Source organism: Urocitellus parryii, chromosome 10 (assembly GCF_045843805.1).
Source record: "Urocitellus parryii isolate mUroPar1 chromosome 10, mUroPar1.hap1, whole genome shotgun sequence".
Classification (NCBI taxonomy): Eukaryota; Metazoa; Chordata; class Mammalia; order Rodentia; family Sciuridae; genus Urocitellus; species Urocitellus parryii.
Genome location: NC_135540.1, coordinates 90,403,379 through 90,412,223, shown reverse-complemented (window position 1 = coordinate 90,412,223; position 8,845 = coordinate 90,403,379).

Genomic DNA, 8,845 nt, shown 5'->3' with positions numbered 1-8,845 from the left:
AAAAAAAAGGAAAAAAAGATATAGGCTTTGGGAAATACACAATTTCTATTCTAAGACTCATTTTAAGTCCATTTTTTTTCTTAAGGAATCAAAATCCTCGTGGTTGATGGATTTCAATGGATTTCTATTTTTCAATCAGTTAATGTTTTTGTTACAATTTTATAGGAAAATTTTTCTTTTGACAAACATATAAAATAGTTATTTGTGTTTTTTCAAATACAAATAGATTAGTAGATAACCTTTATGGATTTTAAATTTTGGGGGGTACTGGGATTGAACCCAGGGGTGCTTTACCATTGAGCCAAGTTACTGAGGTAAGCTAAGTTGCTGAGGATGGCGTCCACTAGACTTTCTTAAGGGGGCAGTTACTGAGACAAATTTCCTACACATTTTCTAAAAAGAAATTTTCAATTATAAGTATTTTATCAGTTAATGGGTATTTGAACATTATGTTGCATCAGTGATAATAGTACAGAAATCTAAAAGCAGAATGCCGAGAGTAGAATCTGAAAGAGGGGCAAGAAGAAAGATTCTTATGTGGATTCAAGTATCACAAGTATCATAGTATCATCACTTTTAAAAAAAATGTTATTTGAGATTCAATAGATAATTGTTATTTTCTTTTTACAGATACCAACGCTTATTTTATAATCTCTTCTGCCTGTAAACCTGAGCACCGATGCTTGACCTTTTGTAAGTCAAAAAGTCATGTGTGGAAAAGAAACAGTCCTGTATTTTAACCTCTTTTCTGTTTTACTTTTTTTAAAAAAGATTTTAATTATAAAATGGTTAGGAACAGAAAAGACTTTTTGTTTCTGTAAGCAAATGTTCTGACCTTGTTCTAAATTGATGAACTGCCTAAGTCTAGCTTTACTAATTTAAATTCTCAGAGTTCCTCTTGTGATACTGGTGGGTACTCAATAAATCATTGCTATTGCTGCTGCTGATATATATAGGTAATAAAAGAATGTGGAGATGCATTTTTCTCCTCTGTGGCTCGATATAAATAATGTCCTTTTCAAATCATTATGGGGAGGTATCTACTTGTTGGTCTTACAATGGTTTGTCATTTATGCATCTTATTGTAATTTGGTCCAAATACAATAGTTTTTATCTTCAAATAGAAACAAATTAGAGAGAAGTAATGAGACACCATTTGGGATTGCTGGCAACTTGAAATGTTCAAAAAAACGAAATCACACAAGCAAGAGAACAAAAAGCTTCATCCTGGCTTATTAGATGATTTAACCAGCAGTTGGTATTGGCACCAAATTATCAGCCAGACTGGTTAAAAAAAAAATCTCAGGGCTGGTAACTCTGTCCTCTGTGGGGAAAAATCTAAAATGCACTGCTCATCATATCTTTTGGTACATTGATATCCCTCATGAATTTCTGACAGGTAGAAATAGATGAAGAGATGGCATTGTAAGGGGAGCCAAGAGTGGGACACACAGTAATAAGATGCTGTGGCCACTCTGTGTCTATCCCTTTGCAGTTTGGAAGACAGTTGGAGTATTAAGTTTTGCATTATCAAGATGTCTCATTCTGCCTGGATCTAAGCATTTGTGCTTTACGTCTTGATGTATATAGGGAAAGACTCTAGGAAAAATGGAGTGGAAAAGAATTTGCATTTATTGCAAGAGCCTGTGTAGTGTAGGGTGGCGTATACAGATCCTCTCCAAACATTAAGCAGTGTCTGTCTGTTTTTGGCATCACATCATAAATAGGGCTCAGGCTTATTATGATACAGAAAAAAAGCTTTCAAAGAGATTTACATTCATCTTTAGCATGTTATAACATTGAAAGCTGCAGTATATTTTATAGGCAATATTCAATTGCTAGTGAGGTTTATTAGCTTTGCAAGTTTCAGCTCTTAGTTCATGTAAGGATATGTGGTCAGGGGAAGCTCTCTGATGAATTCCAATATGTTAATAGAGATTATTAACTATACACACACTATGTTTAATGAAGTTCTCTATTCCCTGTTTTGTTTTTAGTTTATTATTTCACACTTTTAGGGGACTATAAGAAGCTGGATGTTTTGTGCTAAAGTATGTGTCCAGTTCATGTGAGAATCCACCTTCTCCCAGGACAGGAAAGGCTTCTTTCTTTTCCTAAGTTTTCAACAAAGTCCTTCAGAGCCATGCTATATATTTATCAACTTGATTCTGTTGACTTTTGTTTTATATATTCCCTACCAGTTTTCCACAGACAGGTTAAATGGCAAATTTTTTAAATTCACGGAATTGGACGTTTCAAATTATTGACCAGTAAATCCATATGTGCTAGTTTTATATATATATATATATATATATATATATATATATATATATATATATAAAAGCATTACTTTTCAGAGAGTGCTATGAACTGATGTTGAGGATGGATTCTAAACTCTTAACATTTTTTTTTTAGTTGTCAATGGACCTCTATTTTGCTTATATATATGTGGTGCTGAGGATCGAATCTGGTGCCTCACACATGCTAGGCAAGCACTCTACCACTGAGCTACAACCCCAGCCCCTCTAAGCTCTTTATGATGGATTTTGAGATCTAGAAAACTTGAATTTCTTCCCTACTGCTGGGCAAAGCCATTCCATACTTGTCTTTGGTGAGATGCAGTTGCCAGCAAACAGCAAGTAAAATCTTGCATCCTGGAAAAGATCAATGGGCAGGGAATTTGATAACAGAAGAGAAGAAATGAGTTTCAGGAGGGATGCTAAAGGCCAGATGGCCCTGCAGGGTCTGCCAAGAAGTTCAGAGGCCCCAGGATAATGAAGCCAGCAAATGGGCTGTGCTCTGCCTGTTATATGAACAGCCCCAGGTTGGGAGTTCTGGTTATTTAGCAAAAGAGGTGAGTCCAGGATTAAGAAAAAGTGGGACTTTCTAAGTAGCTACTTCCTATCTGTGGTTGGACTTTGTGATCTCTGCATCTGTTGCCTTTCACTTACTTGTTCAGTTGCTCATTGACTGTATAGGTTCTCTTTGGATGGTATTTCATCTTCATTGACTGCCCCTTCTCTTACATATTTACTTACTTAGTGTGTCTGGTAAGTATTAGGCACTGTGGTAAGCCTGGATATAGAATAGTGAACAAAATGGACCTGGTACCTGTTCTCATAGAGCTTATGATCTAGTGAGAAAAATAAAGAATGGAAAATAGTTATAATACAAATAATCAGGGATATAAAAGAGAAGAAGGTATGGAATTCTATAGCAGGGGATCCTAATGTCATCTAGAGGTCAGAGAAGGTCTCTCTGGGACAAATATGTGGACTAAGACCTGAAGGGTGAGTAGATGTTTTCTGGAAAGTATGGAAATATTCCATGCAGAGAGGAAAATGCATAAGGAGTTGTACAATTGAGAGAGATTTTGGCATATTTTGCAACTGGAGAGTAAAGGGCGGGGAGGGGGGGAGAGAGAGAGAGAGAGAGAGAGAGAGAGAGAGAGAGGGAGGGAGGGGTTTGGGTGAGTGCAGAGACTTAAATTTTGGCCAGATAAAATACTTCATTGGAAGTGAGCAGTATTTCTCTGGAATTGCATCACAAAAGTAGAGGGTTGGGGTCTGAGGGTTAAGTTCTCCTTCTAGTGTGGTTGGAGGGTAAAGTGAAGAGGAAGCAATTTGGAAACCAATAGAATATAGAAGCAAGTGAGATAACCCAGGTGGCATTTGTAAATAAAGGAGAGAAGTCCTAAAACAGAACTTGGAAAAACTGACATTCAGTTGACCAACACTGGAAGAGGTGCCAAGAAGACTGAGGAGAATCAAGGAAGTGAGAAGAAAAACCAGTAAATTATGGTATCACAAAAATGAAAGGAAGAGAATCTTTCAGGTCTTTTTGCTTTGACACAAAATTTAAGGTAGTGCCGAGAACTCAGTAATAAATAACACTTAATGCAATATTTTAAAAAGCCAAAGTTAATGCCCAAAACCCATGAAGAACAAAATATCAAAATTTTAAATGAAGATGAGATTGGAATTCTTGAAATTTTTTTTTTTGCCTAAACCTCCAATATGGCCAACAAGACATTATCACACTGTATATTTAGAAGTTTGATAATAATGTTCATATAGAAAACAAACAAATAATAGTGTTAAATGTGGCTGAGAGGTTTGGGGATATAGCTCAGCTGGTAGAGTGTATGGCTTGCATATGCAAAGCCCTGGGTTTAATCCCAAGCATCACAAAAACAAAAAATAATGTGGCTGAGAAGTCAACTCAAGATGAGGGCTGAAATGAGTCCACTGGATTTAGGAATAAGCAACTCTCTTTGGGTCTTTTCTCTACTTGATTTTAATAAATCAATAGTTATCTTATTGATTCTGCAAACATAATTATTACTTCCAAAAAAACAAGTCTTTTTCTTACTTAGAAGATTGAATAAAAACAAATAATTTAAATGTTCTGAATAAAAACATTTTTTTCAAAATTTTAATTGTGACAAAATACACGTAACATAAAATTTGCCATATTTACCTTTTTTAACTCTACAGTTCAATTATATTAAATATATTTTTGCATTATTTTTAATTTGTTCTTTTTAGATATATATGACAGTACAAAGTATTTTGACATGTTATACATACATAAAGTATGATTTTTTTTTCTAATTAGGATTCCCATTCTTGCAGTTGTACATAATGTGGAGTTTCACTGGTCTTGAATTCATGTATGAACTTAGGAAAGTTTGTCCAATTAGATTTTGTATTATTGTGCAGAGATCACCACCATCCATCTCAGAATTCTTTTCATCTTAGAAAATAGAAAGTTTATTTAAGAGTCATTTTTGATATAAAATCTATTTTGTTTTATAATACTATAGCCACTCTGCTGTCTATTGGTTACTGTTTGCATGGAAAATGCTTTTTTATCCTTTAACTTTGCTCACCGGATCTGAAGTGAGTGTCTGGTAGAGAGCACGTGGCTGGATCATATGTTTTTATCCATTCAGTCAATCTATCTTTGGCTGGAGAATTTAACCCATTCATATTTAAAGGACTTACTAATAATTTTGCTATTTGTTTTCTACATATACTATGGCTTTTTGTTCTTAATTTCTGTTTACTTCCATTTTGGAGTAAAACATTTAGTTCTCTTCTTATTTCCTTTTGTGTATATTGTATAGCTACTTTCTTTATGGTTATCACAGGAATTACTTTTAACATATAAAAACTATAACACTTGAATTTATAGTGCCTTAAATTTAATAGCATATAAATACTATTCCTTATAGCTCATTTCTACCCTTTCTACTTACTGATGTCACAAAAATTATATATTTTAAACTATGTGTCCAAAAACACAAACTGATGACTGCTTTTAAAAGATGATTTTTTTTTCTTTCTTAAATTATGTAGAACACAAAATGTATTGTAATTGAAGTTACAATAATACTAGCTTTTACAGCAGCCAAGCATTTAACCTTTATGGTGATCTCTATTTCTTCATGTGGCTTTGAGTTACTGTCAAATGTCTTTTTCAACCTGAATGTCTCCCTTAAACATTTCTCACAGGGAAGTTCTAGTGGTAACAAATACCTTAGTTTTAATTTCAAAATGTTTTAATTTCTCCCTCATTTTTGGAAGACAGTTTTATCACATGTAGGATTCTTGGTTAACAGTTTTTTTCTTTAAGTACTTAAAATATATTGTTCCACTGCCTTCTAGTCTTCAAAATATCTGATGAGAAATATGATGCTAATCTTATTGAGGATTCCTTATATGTGATGAGTCGCTTTTCTTTTGTTGCTCTCAAGAGACTTTTTTTCTTTTTCTTTTGATTATAATGTGTCTCAGTGTGAGTCTCTTGGAAGTTCATTGTACTTGAAATTTGTTGAGCTATTTGAATGTTTATATTCAATTATTTCATCAAATTTGGGAATTTTCAGCCATTATTTCTTCACATGTTATGCCTGTTCCCTTTTCTCTCTTCCCCTTTTGGAACTCCTATAATGTAGATGTTGGTCAGCTTGATGATGTTCTACAGGATCATTAGGTTCTGTTCACTTTTCTTTAGTCATCCTTATTTCTGCTTAGACTTGATCATTTCAATTGTCCTATTTTCATATTTATTGATTTTTTTCTTCCTGCTCAAATCTGTCTTTAAATCCCTTGTGTGAATTTTTCATTTTAGTTATTTTACTTTCAGTTCCAAGATTTCCTTTGGGTTTCTCTTTAAGTTTTCTATCTCTTTATTGATATTTCCATTTTGTTCATACATTATTTTCTTGACTTTATCCATATCTTCCTTTAAGCATCATTAAGTTGGTTTTGTGTCTCAGTAGTGATCTGTTCAGGGCCTGGTAACTGCTACACCAGTGTTTTCTCACTGAGCTATATCCATGTTTTCCAACATAGTTTAAAAAATATCTTTGTCTAATAGACCTACCATCAGATCTTTCTTGAGGCCAACTTTTCTTGGTTTACCTTTTTTCTTTCAGTGGACGATACTTTTCTATTTCAATGTATGCCTTGCATTTATTTGGTCAAGATCTGGATATTTTAATTAATAATGATTCTCCCCTTGTTCAGAGTGGCCTGTTCTTTGCTTGATTTTGTTTTGGATTGCTGTAGGCTGTTAAGAATCAGCCCGAGGTTTGAAAAACTTGAGGTTTTTCAAAATCTTTTCTAAACCTACATTTTCTCCAGGAATGCATGATGACATTCTAATTTTCTCTATCAATTCAGTTCTAGTCTTTAATGTCTGGCTCCCAAAAGAGGAAAAAGAGAAAAATGAATGGGGAAAAATGCATCAGTCCTTTATATTCCTTGGGAATCTCTCTAGCCAGAAGGGGAGGGGCTTAAAACAAGGAGAGGAGATACAACAACAATGGCTACTGTCTCTTTGTTGCACCCCTGAGACCCGAAGCAGAAATCAGTGATCAGAGTACGGAGCCCTGATATTTTGAGGACAGGGCACTTTGCCTACCCTGGTTCCCACAAGCTGTGCATAAGCTGCTCCAGAAATACACTGTACAGCTCTCTGCTCCAGGATAGTGGTAGGAGGAGAATAGGAGGAGCTGAAATTGACCAAAATAAATTGTAATTTATCATCCAAGCCTTCCCTTGGATATTGTGACCTTCAGTAGACTAGAGTTCCAAAATAATTGCATCAGACACATTATTCTAGTGTAATCACCCATTTTCCCAGAATCCTCTCCCACCAAATATTTATTTTTAACCTCATGTCACCTTTCATATTAATGTTAAGGCAAATTGAAATAATTTCTTAATTTTAAGAATTTATTTTTAGAGGTTCTCTGGGTGGATCTTTGTTCTTACTTAAGTTCATGGGTCAGTCATATATGAGGGTCAGAAATATAGGCTACAAAGTCAGGTAACTAGGTATGATTGCTAAGCAAATCCATGAAAGAAGTCAGTTGGTGTTTTGATCACAGGTCTTTGTATGTATTTAGGGAGGCACTAGATTCTTTTTGAATAATTTGCTTCCTGATGGGAAGTTTGAAGTACTATATATAATTTAATTCTATGTACAATAAAACCCTCAGGTTCCTCTCTATCTAATAAAAATGTTATCTACATTTCTCTTTATGTGCTCTATTGCTGTGGATTCAGCTTATACCTGAATTAAAAAGGCCAGATCCTTTTCCTCTCAGATGGTTGGAAAGTTCAGAAGTTTGGAAGTGACTTGTCATGTCCCAGCCACCTGTCCAAAATCTAGGAATTCCAGCTTTATCTCTTAGTGTCAAAAAGTTAACTATATTTGGGGCTGGAGATGTGGCTCAGCTGTAGCGCGCTCGCCTGGCATGCGTGTGGCCCGGGTTCGATCCTCAGCACCACATACCAACAAAGGTGTTGTGTCCGCTGAGAACTAAAAAATAAATATTAAAAATTCTCTCTCTCTCTCTCCTCTCTCACTCTCTCTTTAAAAAAAAAAAAAGTTAACTATATTTACAGGGTTAAAAAAAATCATTTATATTTCACAAACTCAACCTCAGGCCCTAGGATGACCAGACATCCTAGTTTTACTCAGACTGTCCAGGATTTAGCTCTGAAAATCCTCTGTCCTGGAAAATTCGTCAGTACTGAGAAAACCTTGATAACTAGTCACCCTATTTGGCCTAGAAACATTTCCTGCTCTCCTTTATTAAAGCCACCTGATTCTTCGAGGTATGAAGATAGCAGGCAACTTTGCTAATTTTGCATGTTCGTTACTGCTACATTTCTTAACATTTATGAACTGCTGGGGTTTTGAGCAAGAAGGAAGTTGAGAGATCTTGCTCTACAACATCTCATTTTACAGATGAATAAAATCTCAATTGCATTGGCAAGATTAAGCCATCTTCGTTCCACTCTGGCTGCTGTGGTCCCAGATTTCTGTAATGTCTTCAAATATCTCCTTTCCCACTAATTAAAAACAAACCATTATGTTGGAACATCAGCTACAGTAACAGGAAAAAGTAGCAGTCAGTTAGTTTTAAATTGTCCAATAATCTTTTTCTAACGCCTCTATTTGCGTCATAGGCATTTTAACTTCCCTCGTGTCTAAAGTTCAATGTCTCTCATGGATTACTCATATTATCTGAGTGTGAAAATAAATATGGTCAGGTTAATTAGCATCAATTTTAATAAGATCCCAAAGTAATTTTACACCATGCTTCCTGGGGAAAAAAAGAAATTAAACTTGATAACTGGGATGATGGCATCTAAAATAGAAACTCTGCATGAAAGAAAGAAAATAAACATAGTAAAGGAAGGAAGATATGGGTGTATTATATATGATTTATAGATAAGGCTTTCTTTTCAGCATCGTTGCAATAGGGCTTTGTAATTTTGCTTGCAGAGGAAGTCAGAGTCTTGGTTCCCCAAAACAGACCAACTTT